The sequence below is a fragment of the Mercenaria mercenaria genome, chromosome 2, assembly GCF_021730395.1.
Source record: "Mercenaria mercenaria strain notata chromosome 2, MADL_Memer_1, whole genome shotgun sequence".
NCBI classification, from domain to species: domain Eukaryota; kingdom Metazoa; phylum Mollusca; class Bivalvia; order Venerida; family Veneridae; genus Mercenaria; species Mercenaria mercenaria.
In genome coordinates, this window is record NC_069362.1 from 92,604,834 (window position 1) to 92,628,012 (window position 23,179).

At 36.5% G+C, this 23,179-nt stretch overlaps 1 protein-coding gene and 1 long non-coding RNA gene across 4 annotated transcripts in view; one reads left to right on the plus strand and one right to left on the minus strand.

The window, feature by feature from the left end:
* The window catches only part of LOC123564584 (G protein-activated inward rectifier potassium channel 3-like), a 159,702-nt gene that overhangs the window by 49,027 nt on the left and 87,496 nt on the right, over window positions 1–23,179 (plus strand). Inside the window, exon 1 of one of the 2 annotated variants that reach the window (XM_045358271.2) lies at window positions 1,140–1,467. The exons of the other annotated variant lie outside the window; for it this stretch is intronic. The gene's annotated coding sequence lies outside the window, so the exon portion shown is untranslated. Of the gene's footprint in view, window positions 1–1,139; window positions 1,468–23,179 lie in introns of those variants that run through there. 2 annotated transcript variants of the gene reach the window in all.
* Window positions 12,921–23,179, minus strand: part of LOC128555281 (uncharacterized) — a 67,833-nt gene continuing 57,574 nt past the window's right edge. For both annotated transcript variants that reach the window (XR_008369940.1, XR_008369941.1), the window contains exons 2-3: window positions 13,696–13,806; window positions 12,921–12,966 (exon numbers count right to left, since the gene is read on the minus strand). This is a non-coding gene — a long non-coding RNA (uncharacterized LOC128555281). The remainder of the gene's footprint in view (window positions 12,967–13,695; window positions 13,807–23,179) is intronic.

Here is a 23,179-nt window from a genome sequence, read left to right on the forward strand (position 1 = left end):
CTACCAAACCCTTACACACAATTTAATGAAACTTCACACAAGTGATCAGTACCAACCCTAGTTGTGCATGGTGCATGTTACATTCTTTTAGATAAATATTCTGCATAATTATGGGACTTTGTTTTTTGTTACTATACTGTATACATACAGTCTATATACATACAGTCCACAAATTATGCAATCTTGTGTGCGTCAAATTGCAATGTACTGTGTCAGTGCATGCGGGGGGTACATTCATCACCTTTAGTAAAAGCTCTAGTTTCCATTGTGGTCCTTGGATCACTAGTTGAGCATTTGTATAATTATGTACCATATATGTCATCAACAACATGGTGAAAATGCTATATGATTTATGCCTGTCAGACTTTGTGTATGAGTAGTTAAGTAGGTTACCCAAGAATACAGTTACCAGGTTTGCATCTAATCTTTGGGATCTCAAATGATTGGTTGACCAGTTTTGCTTTTGTTTATAACTGTTTTTACTTATCTTTGAAAGTACTGTATCTGGCAAACATTGAATTCTTCATATGAGGAAGTCATCCAGCTGGCTTACGGAAGGTCGGTGGTTCTTCCTATGTGCCCGCTCGTGATGAAATAATGCATGGAGGGGCACCTGGGGTCTTCCTCCACCATCGAAGCTGGAAAGTCGCCATATGACATATAATTGTGTCGGTGCGATGTTAAACCAAAAAAAGAAAAAAGAAAATCAGTCTAATCTGTAAAGTTTACAACTTGTTAGATTGGCAGCAAGTTCCAGGAAGTGGTTTAATCTAGTCGAGACTAGATATAATATTCCTGTTTTATGAAGTGCAGAAAAATAAAACAGCTTCTGTTGATATACAGAGTTAAAATCTGGCAATTGTGAGTACTTGTGGTAATGATTAACTGTAATCAAGATTACAAATTGTTCCTTATTCTTTGCTTGTCTTGATAGGAAATTTAAATGTCGATATGTCTACCAATGGGTGACCTCGGACTAGTTTGTTTTGATTTATTTTGATATGTGATAGAAATAAATTATTATTTCAGTGTCTGATGTTTATTTGGTTGGGTTATTAAGACTTGCAATCAAAAGAAATTCACAGCTCCTTTTTAAAGGGAGGTAATGAATGAGAATTGATCAAACTTACTTTTCTTTCAGAAATACTTCTTGATTACATTTTGCTTGTTGAATAACTCAGAGAATGTAAGTCCACCTTGTTGGCTTAGTAGGCAGAGGATAATACTGTAAATCAAAAGTTGCAAGTTCAGTCGGCTGGCAAGGGGAATGATTTTCTTGACAATTGGGAAGTTGCAGTATACCTGTGGAGAAGTAGTCAGGACTGATACAGAATGAAGGAACTCTCATCAGATAGTGTGAGGCTCTTGCATTTAAAAAATGCCATTAAACCCAATTGAAAACAATGTAGGATCATGGAAATGTTTTCTGGATCAACAACAATTTTGTGTTAGAAATAAAAAGTAAAAGTAAGTAATTGTACCCCCCGACAACAAAGTTGTAAGGGGGGGTATACTGGTTTCAGGTTGTCTGTCTGTCTGTCTGTCCGTCTGGTCGTCTGTCCGTAGACGCAATCTTGTGCGCACCATCTCTCCTTATCCCCTTGACAGAATTTAATGAAACTTCACACAAGGGATCAGTGCCAACAGTAGTTGTGCATGGGGCATGTTAGGTTCTTTTAGAAAAAGAATTTGCAGAGTTATGGGACTTTGTTTTTTTGTAACTAGACTATATACATAGACACAATCTTGTGCGCACCATCTCTCCTCATTCCCAGGACACAATTTAATGAAACTTCACACAAGTGATCAGTACCAACAGAAGTTGTGCATGGGGCATGTTAGGTTCTTTTAGAAAAAAAATTTGCAGAGTTATGGAACTTTGTTTTTTTGTTACTATAATATATACATAGACACAATCTTGTGCGCACCATCTCTCCTCATCCCCTTGACAAAATTCAATGAAACATCACACAAGTGATCAGTAACAACAGTAGTTGTGCATGGGGCATGTTAGGTTCTTTCAGAAAAAAAAATTCCAGAGTTATGGGACTTTGTTTTTTTGTTACTATACTATAGACATAGACACAATCTTGTGCGCACCATCTCTCCTCATCCCCTTGACACAATTTAATGAAACTTCACACAACTGATCAGTAACAACAGTAGTTGTGCATGGGGCATGTTAGGTTCTTTCAGCGACAAAAATTGCAGAGTTATGGGACTTTGTTTCTTGTTAACATACTATGTACATACAGTCTTCATATGCAATCTTGTGTGTGCCTAATCTACCAAACCCTTGCACACAATTTAATGAAACTTCACACAAGTGATCAGTACCAACCCTAGTTGTGCATGGGGCATGTTACATTCTTTTAGATAAATATTCTGCATAGTTATGGGACTTTGTTTTTTGTTACTGTACTGAATACATACAGTCTATATACATACAGTCCACATAATAATGCAGTCTTGTGTGTGTCAAATTGCAATGTACTGTCTCAGTGCATGCGGGGGGTACATTCATCACCTTTAGTGATAGCTCTAGTTTTAAGTGTGTTATGCCTCCCTTCGAAGAAGTGGGTGTATATTGCTTTGCACCTGTCGGTCGCGCTGAGGTTGGTATTTCCGTCCGTCCATCTGTCGGTAGAATGGTCAAACTTGGTAATATGATTGAGCTAATAAAGTAGATGACCCAGTTAATTTTTAGGGTCAGAATGTCAAAGGGGCCTGAACCATGAAAAGGTTTCTGCCCAATAACTTGAAAACCCTTCAGACTTGATAGCATTGTTGGGCTTATACTTTTTACCTCACCTGAGCAATGCTCATGGTGAGCTATTGTGATCACGCTGTGTCCGTCGTCCGTCATGCGTGCATCTGTCCATGGTTAACAATTGTGTTTAAAAGACATCTGCTCAAAAACCACTGAATGGATTTTGATGAAACTTGGCATGGATGTTCCTTGGATGGTTCTCTAATAAAACTGTTCAAACGGATCCACTTGATTGCACGTAGGGGCCACCAGAGCTAAAAATAGAAAAATCTTCAAAAGACATCTTCTCCTAAACTGATGGTCCGATTTTGAAATAATTTCATACAAATGGTCCTTATATCACCCTCTACCAAGATTGTTCAAATTATACCAATTCGTCAAAAAACGTGGCCACCAGGGGACGTGGTCACTATTTCCTATATGTATATAGTGGAAATTTAAAAGATCTTGTGTGAAACTGCTGGCCCGATTTTAAAATAATTTTACACAAATAGTCCTTGTGTGACCCTCTACCAAGTTTGTTCATATTATTCCGATTTGTCAAAAAACATGGCCGCCAGAGGGCATGGTCACTTTTCCCTGTATGTATATAGTGGAAACTTTAAAGAAACTGCTAGCCCAATTTTAAAATAATTTTACACAAATGATCATTGTGTGACCCTCTACCAAGATTGTTCAAAATATATCGTCAAAAAACATGGCTGCCAGGGGGCGTGGTCCCTTTTCCTTTTATGTATATAGTAGAAACTTAGAAAATCTTCTTGTTTAAAACTGTTAGCCCAATTTTAAAATAATTTCACACAAATTGTCCTTGTGTGACCTTCTACAAATATTGTTCAGATTTTTCTGATTCATCAAAAACATGGCCGTCAGAGGGTGTGGTCACTTTTCATCAACAATTTCTTTAAACAACAGCTCTTCCAAAACCACTGAATGGACTTTGATGAAACTGTACACAAATAATCTCTTGGTAGCCCTCTTTCATTGATCAAATGATTCCGGTTTATTTAATAAATGGGTCTTTTGGTTAAAAAAAAGTTTTCAGCTATCAGACTTCAGAAATGCTTTTCTCTAGAGCTTTGATAATTGGCATGTGATATAAGGGTTTGACTCTCTACCATACTTGTCCAAATTATTGCCCTAAGGTAAAAAAAATGGCCACGCCCCTCTCTCTGATATGTACTTATTATAGGTTTATATATAAGAAACTTTGGAAATCTTCTATAGCTAGAGCCTTGATATTTGGTGTGTAATGTCTACCATAATTGTTCAAATTATTGCCCTAGGTTTGAAAATGTGTGTGACATGTATATGATATAGGCTAACATAAAAGAAACCTAACTATGTACTTTTACCAACACACTTGAAGCCTTGTACACAGGTGAGTGCTTTAGAGTCAGTGACCCTCTCTCTGGGGTTAGTAGGTCAAAGGTCAAGGACACAGGGGTCTGAACCTTGAAAAATGGTTTTGGCCCAATAACTTGAGAACCACTAGACCCAGAACCTTCAAACATGACAGCATGATTGGGCTTATGACGTAGAAAAACCCTGTTAAGGTCACAGGGGCCTAAACCTTGAAAACTATTTCAGCTCAATAACTTGGGATTACTCGACCTAGAACCTTTGAACTTGCTAGCATAATTTGGCACTCCTGTCAGTATGTCAGAGGCCAAGATCAAAGGGACCTGAGCCTTCAAAACGGATTCTGCTCAATAACTTGAGAACTACCCTACCTAGAAAGCTAAAACTTGAAATCATGATTTGGCTGATCAAGTACATGACCCCTATTGTTTTGGGTTGGATAGGTCAAAGATCACAGAGACCAGAACATTGAAAATGATTTCCCTTCAATAACTTGGAAACCACATGACCCAGAACCTTCAAACTTGCTAGCATGATTGGTTTTATGAAGTAGATGACCCCTATTGTTTTAAAAGGTCGGTTTGTCAAAGGTCATGGTCACTTCTAAAACTGTTTCCACTCAATAACTTGAGAACAATTTACCTCAGTATCTTCCAATTTGATAGCATGATTGGGCTTATGAAGTTAATGTATTGTTAACCTATTGTTTCGGTGGTTAGTAGGTCAAAGTTCAAAGTCATAGTGATCACGGGACTGAAAATGGGACAGCCCATCATGAGGGAGCATACATGTTTTATAAACAGCTCTTCTTTACTATAGTGTCACCCCCTACTGAAAGGGCCAGCCAAGATGGCTTATGAGACACCTACATATAAACAGTTCTTCTTTACTATATTGTCACCCCCTACTGAAAGGGCCAGCCAAGATGGCTTATGAGACACCTACATATAAACAGCTCTTCTTTACTATAGTGTCACCCCCTACTGAAAGGGCCAGCCAAGATGGCTTATGAGACACCTACATATAAACATCTCTTCTTTACTATAGTGTCACCCCCTACTGAAAGGGCCAGCCAACTTGGCTTATTAGACACCTACATATAAACAGCTCTTCTTTACTATAGTGTCATCCCCTACTGAAAGGGCCAGCCAACTTGGCTTATGAGACACCTACATACATTGAACAGCATTACTTCCCTATTCCTATTTTTAGTGCCAGGCAGGTAACCATTATTTAACTAACTGGCAGCTCTTCAACCAGCCTCGTTGCTCTCTGACAGGACTACCTTCATTGCAGGGCAGGTGCATTACCCTGTATCATCAGGAAAACTTGTTATTCTTCATGCATCCTGCATGTTTAGTTTGTCAAAAACAACAACAACAACAGTGAAACCTGTCAGACCTCTTATCATAACGGTGTTTCTGTTTGGATTATTAGTCAGCATCTTTCAGATATATAAGTTAATATAGCAGGTTTCTGGCTTGTAATAAAAACAGATTATGTTATCAAGTAAAGATAACTGGACATGAAAATTAGTGGTATCAGTAATTGACAACTCACTAGATACATGGAAGCAGGTGGTTAAAACTAGCAGCCTACATCCTCCAGTAGTATATATGAATGATTTAATCTGGTCTAGACCATGGTGCACTATTTATTTTCTTCCATAGTGCAAAAAAGTAGATTGCCAAGCTTCTGTTGTAGAAATCTGGCAAACTATGGTACTTGTGTTGAACTCCAGAGTAAGAAGTGTTTATCTGTAATCAAGATTACAAATGTTTCTTATTCCCTGCTGCTACAATAACAAGGTCTAAATAAATAAGACATTTAAAAGTAAATATGTTTACAGGAACTAGAGATTTCTTATGGGTATTTTATAGAAATACATAATTTATCATTGTGTCTGAAATCATTTGCTCTCCACCTCTGATTCTTGTTGAGAAGCTGAGAATGAGTTAGTATTGGTACAGAATCCAGAAAGGCAACTTTGTATCAAATTATACAGCTTTGGTCAAGGGCCATCTGTTCGAGCTCCAGCATCTGATTGTAAGTTTCTTGGCATGATCAACAAATGGCAAGGTTACATTTTGAGACTTTTCAATCATAGTGTTTATTTATTACATGAATTATTTCTTGGGAGAATTTTCTAGGAAAGAAGATGAAGAAGATATAATTATTATTCTTATGCCCAACTTCGATGAAGTGAGGTAATTATTTTTTTAGCTCAACTGTAACATAGTGACAAGGTGAGCTTTTGTGATTACCCGTCGTCCGTCCGTCTGTCCGTCAACAATTTCTTGTCTGCACGATAGTGGTTTCATTTATGATTTTATTTTAGCTATTTTGACCTTGTCTGCACAATAGCAGCTTCATTTATGATTTGATTTTAACCAAACTTGCACAAAACTTGTGTCACCATAAGATCTTGGTTCCTTTCTTGAACAGGCCAGATCCCATAATGGGTTCCAGAGTTATGGCCCCTGATAGGGCCGGAATTAGCTATTTTGACCTTGTCTGCACAATAGCAGCTTCATTTATCATGGTTCGCACAGGCCATGAAAAGTCCTTGAATTTGATGCCTACTCCTTAAAAACTACTTGAATTTTGTTACAGTCAGAAACTACTTGAAAACTACTTGAATTTAGGAAAAAACGTACAAAAGTTGGCAAATAGTCCTTAAATTCGTCGGCTGCAAAGTGAAAATGGACAAACATTATAAACAGACCAAAATAAACTAAAAATCAACGAAAAACAACAAACGTTACCGCCATTAGGGCCTGCCACGGAGTCGGCGATAGTACGGTATGGTACTGTACTTTACCGGTTTTATATGCGATGCGTTGAAGGTAAATTTTGTGTTACATTGTTTAATTTTGTCCTAAATTGGATTTAAATTGGTTATTTCATGTCTCAGCAACAGTGACATTGCGCCAATTTTAGTCCTTGAAAATGAAGGAAAACTACTTGAAAACTCCTTGAAAACTACTTGAATTTTTTTTGGGAAGGTCTGTATGAACCATGTTTATGATTTGAATTTAATCAAACTTACACACAACTCACCATAAGATCTTGGTTCCTTTCTTGAACCGGCCAGATCCCATAATGGGTTCCAGAGTTATGGCCCCTGAAAGAGCCAAAGTTAGCTATTTTGACCTTGTCTGCACAATAGCAGCTTCATTTATAATTTGATTTTAACCAAACTTGCACACAACTTGTATCACCATAAGATCTCGATTCCTTTTTATACTCCCGCAGGGATGTATTATGTTATCGCCTCGGTGTCTGTCTGTGTGTTGGTTAGCAATTTCCCTTCCGCTCTGTAACTCTTGAACCCCTTGATGGATTTCAGAGAAACCTGACACAAATGTTCACCTCATTGAAATGACATGCAGAGCGCATGTTTGGGATGGCTCACTTCAATGTCAAGGTCACACTAAGGGGTCAAAGGTCATATGACTTTGTTTTGTGTGAATATTGCTCTGCATTTGCGTTGCATTGCAGTGCTCTTGTTTTTATTTGGCAGATCCTTCTTTTGTTCGCTTACAATAATTTTGTTTTAATTACTTCCCTTTTATGTTACTATATATAGCTTATTTAGTAACCTTTTTATTATTGGCCGTAGGGAAAAACCGAGACCACTTTTCTATGGTACAACATGGATGGCACCTCCAAGTTTTAGGTGTATTTTGACATATCTGTACCTTGTAGGAATTTTTTCTTTTTGTTTTTGGTTAAAGCAATGGTACTCAGGTGAGCGATATAGGGCCATCATGGCCCTCTTGTTTGAATAGTTGGTTGGTCATTCTGTAGTTAGATCATTTGGTTTTTTGTCTATAAGTAGTAGTCAAATTCCTTGTGATCAATAGATGACTTCTATTGTATTGTGGGTCAGTAGGTCAAAGGCTAAGGTCACAATAGCCTTTGGACTTAATACGGTTTCCAAAGAATATTTTGGTCTACAATCATCAAATTCATAGAATGATTAACTATTGTCAGTAGATGACCATATTGTTTCGGGAGTTAATGGGTCAATGGTTAAGGTTGCATTGACCTGGAGACTGAAAATAGTTTTCACTCAGTTACTGAAGAATCCGTTGGCCAGTTGACTTCAAATTTTATAAGATGCTTGCCTGTAGTCAGGAGATTACCCCTAAAGTTTTGGGTCAGTATCTTAATGGTAAAGGTCACAGTGATGTGATTGAAAAATGTTTTTGATCATATATGATTTGCACCTGTTATGCTTAAAATTACAGTGTTTCTGCTTAATAAATAATCAGTATCTTCCATGTATTAATGGTTTTCAAAAAATGGTCTTGTATGTAAATAGTTAATAAAGCAGGTTTCTGGCTTGTAACTAGACTAGCCACTAGCTTGTAACAGAAGCAAACTGTTTTGGATGCTATGTTCTTGCTAGGTACAGTTGGCAGTGCAGCTGGCAACCTGGTTACTCCAGTAGTGTCAGATTCATGATCTAGTCTAGTTTAGACCATACTGTAATTTCTTTTTCTTCAAAAAAAGTGCAGGAAAACAAATTGCTTAAATTATATTATAGATTATGAGCAGTCTTTGAGGGTTCTTGTGTTGATCTATTAGATGTCTGTCTGTAATCAAGATCATTATTCCCCATGCTGGCACTGATATAAAATTCTTAATAGGAAATTTAAATGTCAGTATGTCAAAGATTTTCTTTTCCGGAAGTGACCAATAACGTTGTTACAGGATTTGTTGCTATTTTGCAATATAATACAGCAAACAAACAAAACATTGCATAAGTGGATGTTGTTTCATATTTCAAACATTATTGATGCATGATGACTTACTTTGCACAACAGGGAGTATAAGCTACATGTTATGTATACCCATGAATAATGAATACCCGTGTATAATGCACACCCCCACTTTGTGCCCAAAATCCTGGGGAAAAAATGTTTTTGGTCAATTTTGAGGTAGATTGAAAACGAAAGTAGGATTTACATTGCCACCGGTAATAGATTACCTCCTTGACGGAGAGAAGAATCAGTCTCACTGTACTATCGATTTTAGGTTTTCTTGAAAATAAAACCAAGAAGATAGAGCAACTGAGTCTAATTCCGACCCGGGGGCAGTATCGACCCCCCGTCTGTATATTTTGCTATTAATCATAATTTTAAGTATTATGAGACCTCTTCCGAGATAAACATTAATGACGTCATCGATGACGTAAAACGCGGCCATTTTGAATCTTTCTCGAGTGAACAAAGCGTACTTGTTTTACTGTTGTGTCAAATTGTACAAAGTTAACGGTTCCTATAAGGTAGGTCAGTTTTCTAATGATACTAGATATCGCGTAAACAGTTTTACATTTATAGTTTTGATGATTTGTTACCTGTATAATGTTTTAAAATATTGTTTAAACATGCATTCAAGGTCAAAACCGCATTTGGTATGTAGATATCACGGGGTCGATATTAACAGAATGATTTTATTGAAATCGTCTAATATCGACCCCTCTTTACAATAATTTCCTTTCTTTCAAATATTTGTTTTCTTTTTAGCTTTAAAATTAAACCTACTCGAAATAATATTAAACGAAGATAATCCAGATATAAACGTTCCTTTCCATCGGGGATTTGTTTTCCAAAGTAAGCAGTTTTGAAACAGTTTTAAATTGTCTGTTTTAAAAAGTTGACAGTAATATTTTCTTTACTTCCAGGATGTCGAGTCAGATAAATGCGAGGAAAAGGGTGAAGTACAATCCCCAATCGATGGCAGTGGCAATACAGATGGTCAGGAGCGGCCAAATGAGCAAAAGGGGAGCGGCAAAGGCTTATGGGGTACCGAAAAGCACCTTACTTGATAAGCTAACAGGTAGAACTCAGGAGATAGTTAGCCTAGGAAGAAAAACTGTACTGACGCCGGCCGAAGAGAAAGCTTTGGTATCATACGCCAATTTGATGTGTGAAATAGGGTATCCTATAACTCGAAAGGAACTAACATTTGAGGTTCAACGTATCCTTAACATTGATGGCAGGGACACGCCGTTTAAATGCAACCTTCCGGGAAAGGACTGGTTCTCGGGTTTTCAGAAGAGGCATCCAGAAATGACCTTTCGAAAACCTATGGCCTTGGGTCATGAACGAGCTGCGGTTACAATGGAGAAGATTAATAACTGGTATACTGGGGTATACGACTATCTTCAGACAAACTTTCCAGATACGTACAAGGACATGCTGAAAGATCCACGTCGGATCATTAATGCGGACGAAAGTGGATTTCCATTGAGTGTTAAACCGGGAAAGGTGTTAGCTCCCTCTGGTGCAAGACATGTATACAATGTTGTTTCCAATACCAAGTTACAAATTACGGTTATGGCCGGCTTCAATGCCTTCGGGGAATACTTGCCACCTATGATTCTGTTCCCTGGTGAACGAATCCGTGATGTAGGATTGGCAGGGTTCCCTGAAGCCATTTACACGACCACCCCAAATGGTTGGATGAATTCCTCAACATTTGTAGAGTTTCTTAAGCTTCTTGATAAGTTTATCTCAGATAAGGCTATTGCTCGCCCCGCCATTCTCTTTGTAGATGGCCATTCAACACATATGACTCTAGAGGCAGCCCAATTTTGCAAAGAAAATAGTATTATACTATACTGTCTTCTACCCAACGCTACTCATTTATTACAAGCAGCTGATATTGGTCTATTTTCACCAATGAAATCGGCCTGGCAGGCGTCCGTTAAAAGTTGGCAGATGGCAAATATAGGTGAGGCGGTAACAAAAAAACACTTCCCTGCCATTTTTAAAGAATCTTGGTATAAGGTCGCTACCTTTCAGAATGCAGCCAATGGCTTCCGTAGGGCGGGTCTCTTCCCATTCACACCTGCTGGTGTTGATACATCGAAACTTGGCCCATCGAAAATGGTCAGGACAGATATAAACTCACCTATCTTGACAGCCACAATGACTAATGTGTCCTCTTTTGACAAAGTTCCATCAGAAAATATTGTTTCCTCTACGTCCCAGATAACGCATGTCCCTTCCAACTTACCCAAATCTACTACCACTGCTACTGAACATGTGCCTCACCTGTATCAAAGTATACCTCCAGTAGATGTGCAGACACCTGTAAGTAGCCCATCTCAGTTAACTACTTCACCCTTAATTGCACGTAGCCCCCCGGTCATAACAGTTAGTGAAATACCGCCCATATTGGTCACAAATGTCGATACATCAATCAGTAATGCCACGTCTACTATCTCTTGCAACCAGACATACATACCACCGACAAGTTCGCTTCAAATCAAGTCCAGAGACCCTTCAAGTGTGTCTGTAGCATTCCAGTACTTAAGAGTACCCGAAATAAAACAAAAAAAGAAAACCCAGCAACTCCGCCACAGTTTACCTAAGGCTATTTCGGGAGATGAAGCAATAAAGATGTTAAGAGAGAGAGAAGAGAAAAAGAAAGAGGAACAAAGATTGAAAGAACAAAGAAAAATTGAGAGAAAGTTAAAAAAGGAGCAGAAAGAGCAAGAGAAGGAGAATCGTAAGCGTGAGAGAGAAGAAAGAAAGAGAAACAAGTCGAAACTAAAGAAACAAAAAACAAAATCCAAAGAGGTGTACTCAAGTTCAGATTCTGACACGTCCGATATTCCATACATGGACAATGACAGTGATGACTTCGAAGAAAGTTTCGTCGATGTTTGTCCGGTTTGTAAGAGTTTTAGGTCGGGCGAAGCAGAGGGGTGGTTGAATTGTGAATCGTGTGGCAGATGGTGGCATGTCGTATGTGCAGGGTATAACGAGGCGGAGGTTCATGACGAGGATTTTGTCTTTGTGTGTAATGGCTGCGAGTAATCTCTAGTGCTATTCTATAGAATAAAAAAAATTGACGTCCAGTTCGATTCATTATTTTCATTTGTATGCAGTCTTAGTATTATCTCAAACGACTAACATGTACTTTAATACTAGCGGATAGTAATCACACTGCTGAATGTTTGGTCGGTTTATTCAATAGAAATGAAAATAATTTTGACATATTTCAATTTAAAATAGAGATACTGCAATTCATTATGTTTATTCCTTAAGAGCCTTTACAGTTATTTACATTTGAAATACATAAAAACTGTTTTTATTTCGATCGTATAAATCATCAGTATTGAAAATAAAATACGTTTTTCACTGTTTTAACGTTTCTGATGTGTTGTTTTTTAAAAACTCTGAAGGGGGTCGATATTACTCGAAATGGGTCGATATTCACCGAGTAGCCGCATATTACAAACGCATGTGCCGGAATGTTAACATTGAAATAACTGCGCATTTCATTGGTTCGTCATGACCAATAAAAATTTCTGTATCATATTACGTGGGATTCAGTCACATGATGCTTTTCATTAGAATAACCTATTTGATATTCGCTTAAAGGGTCGATATTACCCGACTTTGCTCTAGCATTCTTTTTAAAATTTGAATATTTTTTATGAATAAATAGAAAGCAATTGTTTTCAGTATCTTGGAATGGCATCTTTCAAAATGACCTCAACTGATATCGAAAGGTGTGATCATCCTTTATTATGATCTGTAAAACTTCATAGAATAAAATGGCCATTAATTATCGATAATTAGTGTGACGTCTCATGTCGGTTCTGTTGTTCACAGTTTGATCTCGGTTAAAGATAATAGTCGATCTTTTATTAGTATTATAATACTTACGATTTTTCACAGTTTGATCTCGTCTGAGCTTACCACTGTACCTGATGCCTTTCTCTCCAGCCTCTTGATGCCTTTCTCTCCAGCCTCTTGATGCCTTTCTCTGTCTCTGCTTGTTGTTTCTGTCTTCATGCGCTTTCTTAATACCTGCATTGTATTAATACAGTGCTAAACAAGCCATTTTGTTTGTACAGAGATGTATGAGACTATTCAGTGATCAAGGTTTTTAGTTTGTTTATTTACAAAAAAAGAAGGTGGGAGGACAGGAAAGAAACTTTGATTTTGCTTTAATAGGGAAATTATCATGTGTGATTTACACCTATCAGACTGCTTTCTGTAGTGCCTCTGTTTGGGTTATTGGTCTGTATCTTACAGATTGTGCATGAGCAGTTAATAAAGCAGGTTTCTTAGAAACAAGTTATGTTATCAGGTAATGATAAAATGGAAATTTAGTGCAACCTACTCACTAAATACATGGAAGCAGGTGGTTTAAAGCTGGCAACCTGCTTCCTCCAGTAGTGTAAAATTAATGACTTAATCTTGTCTAGGCCACAATATAATTGAGTTATTTCCATGTTGCAGAAAATTATATTGTCTAATTATTACATTACAAACAGGATCTGTTTAAGAAATATTGTAAGCAGTTTGTGAGTACACTTTAAAAGAAACTTGAATTGAATCTATTAGATAGTCAATCTGTAATCAAGATTACAAAATTGCAATTTGTTTCCCCATACTGGTACAGTAATTGTAGGTCTTAATGATTGTAAAGTTAGTTGTTACTACTATGTAGGTATAGGAATTAAATTTCCTATCTCAAAGATTTTAGCTCACCTGAGCACAAAGTGCTCTGGGTGAGCTCTTTTGATCACTTACTGTCCAGCAGCTGTCTGTCGTCCGTCCATCTACACCAAAGTTGATGAAACTGAGGATGTTCCTTGAAAAGTCTCCTTCCAAATTTGTTTGTGCATAGGGCTGCCAAATGAGCTAGAAATAGAAAAACTTCATATTCGAAGAATAGGTAAAGATATTGCACTCGCCAACAAATAGGCGAGCGTAATAGCTCTACGTATTGTTATCTAGTGCTGTTTACAAACTAAAACTAGTTTGATTATTAATTTGAAACATCCGATTAGTGATCCGATACTTAATTTCCCCAAACTTTTCAACATTCTGCTGTGGAAAAATCAAGAAGTATCTTTAAAAAAGATACACGGCCGCATTAGCCAATGCACACTTGGAACTTTTATATATGATTGGGCATTTACAAAGCAAAACACAATGTTGTTTTTAAAGTAAAATTTTCATGTTTTTTATGTAGAACATATTTTACAGAACACATATTTTACATCATAATTATATTAATCATAATCTTGGAAACTTTGAAAAAAAAAACTAAAAAGGAGAGGCTGAAAAGTGGGGGACAAAATGACCAATTATTTGAATTCACTGCCAAGGAGATTTAGGTTTATGAGGTAAGGTATTTCCACAGGAGTCTTGCATCGGATTATACTGTCTAACATTACAGCTCAGAGCACCTACACACCTAGACTAGCCACTAGACTGATAATAATATATTTCTATATTTTTCCTTTTTGATGAATTTAATTTCATAGAGACAAACGCCAGTCTATTTTAGAGATTTTCACAGAGGAATGATGTTGAAATTATTATGATATTGGTCATAGAATATAGACTGGCTCAGTTCACTACATTTAATCATAAAAATGTAAAAAAAAGATATATCATAGTCTAGGAGCTAGTCTACTACACACCCCTTAAGAAAATATTATTTATTCCATTCGAAAACTTGTGGAATTTTTCATCAATCAGTCAAAATGTAGTTTTTAATCAGGTGTTAAATGACCTTCACCCCAGATATTTACAGGAATTAAAGGTGAATTCAGTACTGTCCTGTGGCCGGAGTATTAAACTTGACTAGTCTGCTAGTATAATTCTATATTTTTCCTGTTATATCATAATCAATCTGTAAACCTATATTTATTCTGACGTAAGTCCATCTAGAAAATATTATTTTTGTAGCCTCTTAGATCTTTGTTAAGTATATGTTAAGCCAGAATTATGTTATATGAATATTTGTACTGGTAAATCACAATTGATGGAATCTGATGAAGGGGATGGATAAAACAGAGAATAACAGGTTATAAATTTTCCAAAGAAATGTTGATCATAAATGTCTTATAGCTTAGCTCATAGATCTTTTGACCTAAATTTTCTGAAAAAGTACTGATAGATATCTGAAGAGATAGAAAAAATGGAAATAAAGTGAAATCAGGGATCAAAAAATTATAACTGCTTTAAAAAAGAACATCATGTTGATTTTTTTTTTGCTATTCACAAGAACAAATTCTTCATTTTCTTTAATTTTAAGACATTAACTTAATTTTTGGAGAGTTAATATAACTTGATATAATGGTTGTTGGTAATGAGAGGGAGACATTAAGTCACAAGAAACATTTAAAATTACTTTTATCTTGAAGAAATTTAGAATTATCTCCTTTTTTATACTATTTGTTTTGTATTTTTCAGCTTTTCAGACGATACCTTAATAAATCGTCTAACAAGAATTTAACATCACTTGAAACAATGAAAGTAAAAGTGAGAGAGATGAAAAGTAAAGCACCAGAATCATAACTCTTTTAGCTTGAACAATTTTTTAATTATCCCCTTTTATACTTTAAAGGTCAGGTGTTGCTATTAATTTTTAGCTCACCTGAGCACAAAGTGCTCAAGGTGAGGTATTGTGACCTGTCATTGTCCGTCATGCATCGTCCGCCGTGCGTTGTCCAGCATCCGTCAACATTTGCCTTTTGAACACTCTAAAGGCCACAGTTGTGACCCAATCTTTATGAAACTTGGTCAGAATGTTTGTCTTGGAGATCTCTAGGTCAACTTCGAAACTGGGTCATGTGGGGTCAAAAATTAGGTCAGTAGGTCAGATTAAAGGAAAGCTTGTGAACACTAAAGGTCACAGTGGTGACTCGATCTTTATTAAACTTAGTCAGAATGTTGTCTTGATGATCTCTAGGTCAGTTTTGAATCTGGGTCATGTGGGGTCAAAAACTAGGTCACCCTGTCATATCAAAGGAAAAGCTTTTGAACACTAGAGGCCACAGTTGTGACTCAATCTTTATGAAACTTGGTCAGAATAATTGATGATCTTTATCATAATGTCTTATCGAATCTGGGTCACATGGGGCCAAAAACTAGGTCACTAGGTCAAATCAGAGGAAAAGCTTGTATACACTCTAGAGGCCACTTTTTGCTCCAATCTTCCTGAAACTTTGTCAGAATGTTTGTTTTTATGGAATCTTGGACAAGCACAAATTTTGGTCATTTGGGGGTCAAAACTTAGGTCACTAGGTCAGATCAAAGAAAAAACTTGCTTACCCTCAAGAGGCCACATTTTTGGTCCAATCTTAATGAAAATTAGTTAGAATATTTATTTACTTCATGAAGTAACATGTTTACACTGTTATGGTATGTTTCTCATGTGAGCGACCTAGGACCATCTTGGTCTTCTTGTGCCATTAGCCTTCATTATAAAAACTGCCCCTGTTATTTATCCCAGAATCAAAGAGATAACTATTAAAATGTGATTCTTGCAATAACAAAACATTACAGACACCAAAAATTGTAATTCCTATCCAAAATCTTTACAATTTCTCTCCTATTTGTGCATAGAGGCCATGCCTACTGATACCTACCATTCAGAAGTGACAATTAAAGTTATGCATTCTGCCAAATACTTGCGAAATATTTCAAATCAAAGAAAACATGATATTGCTTGATTTTGACTATTGGTTGGGGCTTTCTACACTTTTTTCAACCAAACCAAAGAGAGCTATCAAATAATGTGTTGGATTGCAATTGGAGGAAGTGTAGGGCACAAGATCTGTTACAATCTGAAATGATTTTATAATTATCTCCCTCTTTGTACTTATTATACCTTCCTTCTCAGAAAGAGAGGTATATTGTTTTGCAGATGTCGGTCCGTCAGTCAGTTTGACCAATCGGTTTCCGGATGATAACTCAAGAACCCTTGGGCCTAGGATCATGAAAATTGATAGGGAGGTTGGTCATGACCAGCCTGCTGCAGATGACACCTATTATTTTGAGATCAGTAGGTCAGAGGTCAAGGCCACAGTGACCTGGAACAGTTAAATGGTTTCTGGGTTGAGAACGCTTGGGTCTAAGGTAATGAAACTTTAAAGGGAGGTTGATCATGACCAGCAGATGAATTGTATAGATTTTGGGATCAGTAGATTGAAGGTCAAGGTCACAGTGGCCAGTGGAACAGTTAAACCGTTTCCAAATGATAATTTGAGAATGTCTGGGCCTAGGATCACAAAACTTAATAGGGAGGTTGATCATGACCAGCAGGTGACCCCTTGATTTTGAGGTCAGTAAGTCAAAGGTCAAGGTCATATTGACCCAAAACAGTAGAACTTTTTTTGCCAAATAACTGGAGAATGCTTTAGTCTTAGATCACATTTGATACGGAGGTCACTTATGACTGCTAAATGACCCATAATTATTGATTTGAGGTCAGTACGTCAAACGTCCAGTGCACAGTGACCAAATAATTTTTGTTCCTTCTGCAGTTACTGAATGCATCAAGGGAGGCATTTCGTGTTCTACTACTAGCGCTGACTTTTCTATAGGGAGTTGAATAAAGTGGCCAGCGGGTTAATTGGTCAATTTAAAAAAGAAACTTTGAAAGAGAGCCAAGTTTTATGCACAATTCCAGCATAAGGCTTAGCAGGGGCATAGTAAGACACAGATAGTTTTAAGTGGGTCAGGTGCAGGCTTCCATGAAAAAAACTGATGCAAAATTTAAAGTGGCATTATGTGCATCTTACTGCATAGTGTGTTTTTGGCGAATGTTTTATAAAAGCAATTTCCGGTTGCTGTGCATTTAAATGTGTTAGATTAACAATAATGAGGCATATGTATTTGAAGTTGATGCTTTAGAAATAAAGAAATCAGACTAATAGAATAATAGTTCTTTTCTTCAGTCTTCTATGCAGTGATCTCCCTTAACTATAGGTAGAGATTTCTGAAGTAGAAGGGCAGCAACTCCTGCTTGCAGTTTGATTTTTTTTTTAAAAAAAGACTGCCCCAGTCAAAATAAGAAAAGTCATATTTGGAAACTTATTATTTCATACTAGTAACAGGAAGAGTTTGGTATATTGGGTTAAAAGCAATTTCCTCCACTCTTTTTACACACACATTTATTTCAGCTGGATTTTTACTTGAAAAATGCACATAATTCCACTTTAATTGATTGCCCCACTGTGCTGCAGAGTAGCTCAGACTTCAATAATATAGAATTTAAAATTTTGGTCACAAGCCTATAACTTTGTTTGTAATGTTGAACGCAGTGAGATGTGTAATAATTTAAATTGTAAAAAATTATGTTGTCTTAACTAGTGCGGAGCAGTTGACCTTATGCTGATCCACCCCAATTTGAAATATGTATAATCCTAATCTAATTATGAAAGGATTAATTCAAGTCTGATGTTGGGATTTTGTTCAGACTTGGGCACTAGGTCAGCTTTGAAGCTAGCAGAGTTTTGCTTTGGTACTTGTGATAAAAGAGTGCAAGTCTCAGTCAGTGTGGTAAAGGGAACATATAGTTTCTCAGTCAGTGTAGTAAAGGGAACATATAAAGGGAACATATAGTTTCTCAGTCAGTGTGGTAAAGGGAACATATAGTTGATTGGGAAATTTTTGCATCAGTTTATTCTTACGATTTTATCCTTTTCATGAATTTGCACCATATAATTAACTGGATATACTTCTGATTATAATGCAGTTTATCAGAGACAAGTGTTTTGAATTTTTGTATCTCTGTGAAAAATGAAATGAAATTGTTCAAAAATAAAACCCTTGTAAAATTACTGAATCTATTATATCAGGATTCATAACTGTGATGTATGGGTAGACAGAAGCAGAAGACACTTGAGATATACAGAAACAGGCTTCACCACTGGGCAAAATTATTTCTTTTGTTTAGGAGTACTCTTCAAACATGAAACACAGTATTCATAAATGAGCAACATTAATTTTATTTCTTTGGTGTAGGAGTGCTCTAAACATGAAACTTGGCATTGTGTTCAGCACTTTATTTTATTATATCGGTGAGTGTACTTTTAGAACATTTAAGTGTTTGTATTATTTTTATAGTGTTTAGAGTCACACCAATGCAGTTTAGGTCATTATGATGTTTTTCCAAATGCTTTTTATGGAGCAGGAAGATCGCCAGGTGACTCCCTCATTTTTCAAGCATGAGTGGGACCTTGGTAAAGCCACTGACTTTCCGTAAGCCAGCTGAATGGCTGCCTCGTGTGAAAAATTCTACATCCCAAGCAAGTTTTCGAACCCACCTGGCTTTACAATGTCCTGGGTGTCCTAGGACAATTTTTGAGATTTTATCTGATGTCCAAGCTTTATCCTCAATTTTCTTGGAAAAAACTTGGAGAAAAAAAATGGTCAGTTTGAAATTAATACATGTAATGTAAGACAACGTTTTTTGAGCTTTAAGTTTATGTAAAAATTAAGCATTGAAAAACCCAACTGTAACTTTGAGCTTGCTCTTACAGCTTCAAAGTATTCTTTTTCCATAATGTGCAGTTTTTTTACCAACGGAACCCCCTCAATGACCCCCCACCCCCCCCCCCCACCTGAATAAGGGAAACTAGAAGCTAAAAACTGTCTAGGCTAAAAACTAAGATTTTCATTACGTTCTGTAATAAGAGATTGGTTTATTTTTTAAACAAAAATTGTTTTATACAAATTTAGTAGTATTTTGAAGAAAGATCAAAAATCATAAATGTGATACTAATATTTTAAGATCAAGTATTATTTGTAATCATGATGGAGCTGTGTACAAAAAAAACTGACACAAGGTGTCACACTAGTTGCTGATAATTATGGGCGGCATTTGATCTTTAACATTTTGGAACAAAAGACAGTCATGCACTTCTTATGTGATTGGCTTAAATTGAGAAGCTCATGTCATTAAGATTGAAAGAAGATGTCACGCAGAGATACTGAAAAAGAATTGCTTTCTATAGAGATAGTACCTAAGTTTTTCAAATCATAGGTTTGAAGTTAAAAAGCTTTGAAATGAAGACAAATGTCCATATATTTCTCAAAAACAGAAATATAGACAATATTTTAACCAGAAGTGCGGACTTATGAGCATTTAATATTTTCATGTTAACGAAAATTTTGTGATCAAGGAAATGTAACTCTTCTTGAACATGGAGAGCATAAACATCAAAGGGACATAATATAGTCAATATTTTCTAATTGGGTGCATTTGATTTAACATTCAACTTCGATCTGGATTGCTAAATAATGATCCATGATACTGTGTGCTAAAAATTTAGAACATCTGGAACAGTCTATTAACAGCAAAACTATGCTTTAGCAGAATCTAAATAGTTAAGCTCTAACTGGGACTCGAACCCAGGACCTCTCACACCTAAGGCAGACACTCTACCACTTCCCTATAACAGCAGTAGCTAATAGCTATGCAGTTTAATTGCTGGATTACATTGCGTGAACTGGAACAATAATCGGTGGACTCCGGATTATCGGCGTACTCGCTTTGTTACCTAACGGCAATTTTTGTGTAAAGAAAAAATATAATCTAAAGCTGCCAACGTCATAATCGGTCAAATCTGCCCAAATTTCTCTGACGTGTTGTTCAGAGTATGAACTTACTAACTGGTAGTACCAGTGAAATATTACTTACACTGAATCTTTTATATGTGCCCTTTTTGCAGCTGTCGAACGGCAAAGACGGTGAGTTTTGTCCAAATATAAGTAATTATTTTACCAGTTTTGAGAGGATTTCAATTGATGAGAAATTACCGTTACAAACTAAATACCTTTCTGCTACACATGGAGTCATTAGCATTCACTGTCAATCAGTATTATGACTAAGATCGACTGTCATTCATTCATTTCAAAGTTTCATATAGACAGAGTCCGTTGTTTACATTTTTATCGTAACCGGTGCACTTGTAAAAATCACTTTAGTTTGAAAAATCAAAGTATGCAAAGAGCTATGGTACGGTCTCTACTTTCTAGTCATTCATAAAAATATTATAAAATTGATGCAAAAGAAACAATGAAGATAACAATATTTCATTGGATTTATGTTTAAGATAACAAAACTTTAAAGTCTAGTGAGATCATTTAGGCTGTCCATCATGGAGGTAATGTTTATTTCTGTTGTCAATGTAAACTCTACTTTCATTTTCAGTCTACCACAAAACTGACAAAAAAATTGGTACCAGGAATCTGCATGAAAATAGGGGGTGCATATTACAGACCAGTGTGCATTGTTCATAGGTATCTTTGGTAATACTGCCTTGATATTTAATGAAGAGTGCAATAGTCTTTGGACATTGGGGTCATCTTGTATGATGCAGTAAGCTTGGTTTTTAGCTCACCTGAGCACGAAGTGCTCAAGGTAAGCTTTTGTGATCTGTGTCTGCCGTCGTCCGTCGTCAACAATTTGACTGTTAACACTCTAGAGGTCACAATTTTGGCCCAACCTTAAAAAAACTTGGCCAGAATGTTACCATCAATAAAATCTTGGACGAGTTTGATATTGGGTAATCTGGATTCAAAAACTAGATCACCATGTCAAATCAAAGGAAAAGCTTGTTAACACTCTAGAGGTCACAATTTTGGTCCAATCTTAATTAAACTTGGTCAGAATGTTACTCTCAATAAAATCTTGGATGAGTTTGATATTGGGTCATCTGGGGTCAAACACTAGGTCACCTTGTCAAATCTAAGGAAAAGCTTGCTAACGCTCTAGAGGCCACATTTATGGCTGTACCATCATGAAACTTGGTCAGAATGTTAATCTTGATGATCTTTAGGTCAGATTTGAATCTGGGTCATGTTGGGTCAAAACTAGGTCACCAGGTCAAATCAAAGGAAAAGCTAGATAACACTCTAGAGGCCACATTTATGGCATATCTTAATGAAACTTGGTCAGAATGTTAATCTTGATGATATTTACGTCAGATTTGAATCTGGGTCATGTTGGGTCAAAAACTAGGTCACCAGGTCAAATCAAAGGAAAAGCTACGTAACACTCTAGAGGCCACATTTATGGCATATCTTAATGAAACTTGGTCAGAATGTTAATCTTGATGATATTTACGACAGATTTGAATCTAGGTCAAAAACTAGGTCACCAGGTCAAATCAAAGGAAAAGCTACATAACACTCTAAAGGCCACATTTATGGCCATATCTTAATGAAACTTGGTCAGAATGTTAATCTTGATGATCTTTACCTCAAATTTGAATCTGGGTCATGTTGGGTCAAAAACTAGGTCACCAGGTCAAATCAAAGGAAAAGCCTGTTAACACTCTAGAGGCTACATTTATGACTGTATCTTCATGAAACTTGGTCAGAATGTTAATCTTGAAGATCTTTAGGTCAAGTTTTAGTCTGGGTCAAGTGGGATCAAAAACTAGGTCACCAGGTCAAATCAAAGATAAAGCTTGTTAACACTCTAGAGACCTAATTTTAAGTTTGGAACTCATGGGGATTGATCACAACGTTTGTCTTGATGACCTCTAGGTCAGGTTTGAATCTGGGTCATGTGGGGTCAAAAACTAGGTTACCAGGTCAAATCAAAGGTAAAGCTTGTTAACAATCTAGAGGTCAAATTTATGACTGTATTTTCATGAAACTTGGTGAGAAAATTAATCTTGATGGTCTTTAGGCCAAATTGGAATCCGGGTCTTGTGGGGTAAAAAACTAGGTCACCAGGCAAAATCAAAGGAAAAGCTAGTGAACACTCTAGAGATCACATTTATGACCATATCTTTATGAAACTTGGTGAGAATGTTAATCTTAATGATCTTAAGGTTAAGTTCCAATCTGGGTCAGGTGGGGTCAAAAACTAGGTCACCAGGTCAAATCAAAAGTAAAGCTTGTTAACAATCTAGAAGCCACATTTATGACTATATCTTCATGAAACTTGGTCAGAATGTTAATCTTGATGATCTTTAGGCCAATATGTCAGGTGAGCAATACAGGGCCTTCATGGACCTCTTGTAGTAAGAATAAGGATGCATCTTTTCTGTATTTGATTTGAATCCAGCTTTTAGATTAATTACATGGAAATTTGAAAAAAAAAATAAACTAAAACATTGATTTAAACAAATTTGATATTGTTGTACAGGGTATTCTGTATTTTTCCATCAAGTAAAGAGACGTATTACAGGTACAGTTAGATCCTAGTTATATTTTTTTTTATCTTCCTTGCTATTGTTTTGCAGGTAATTAGAAATTAGAG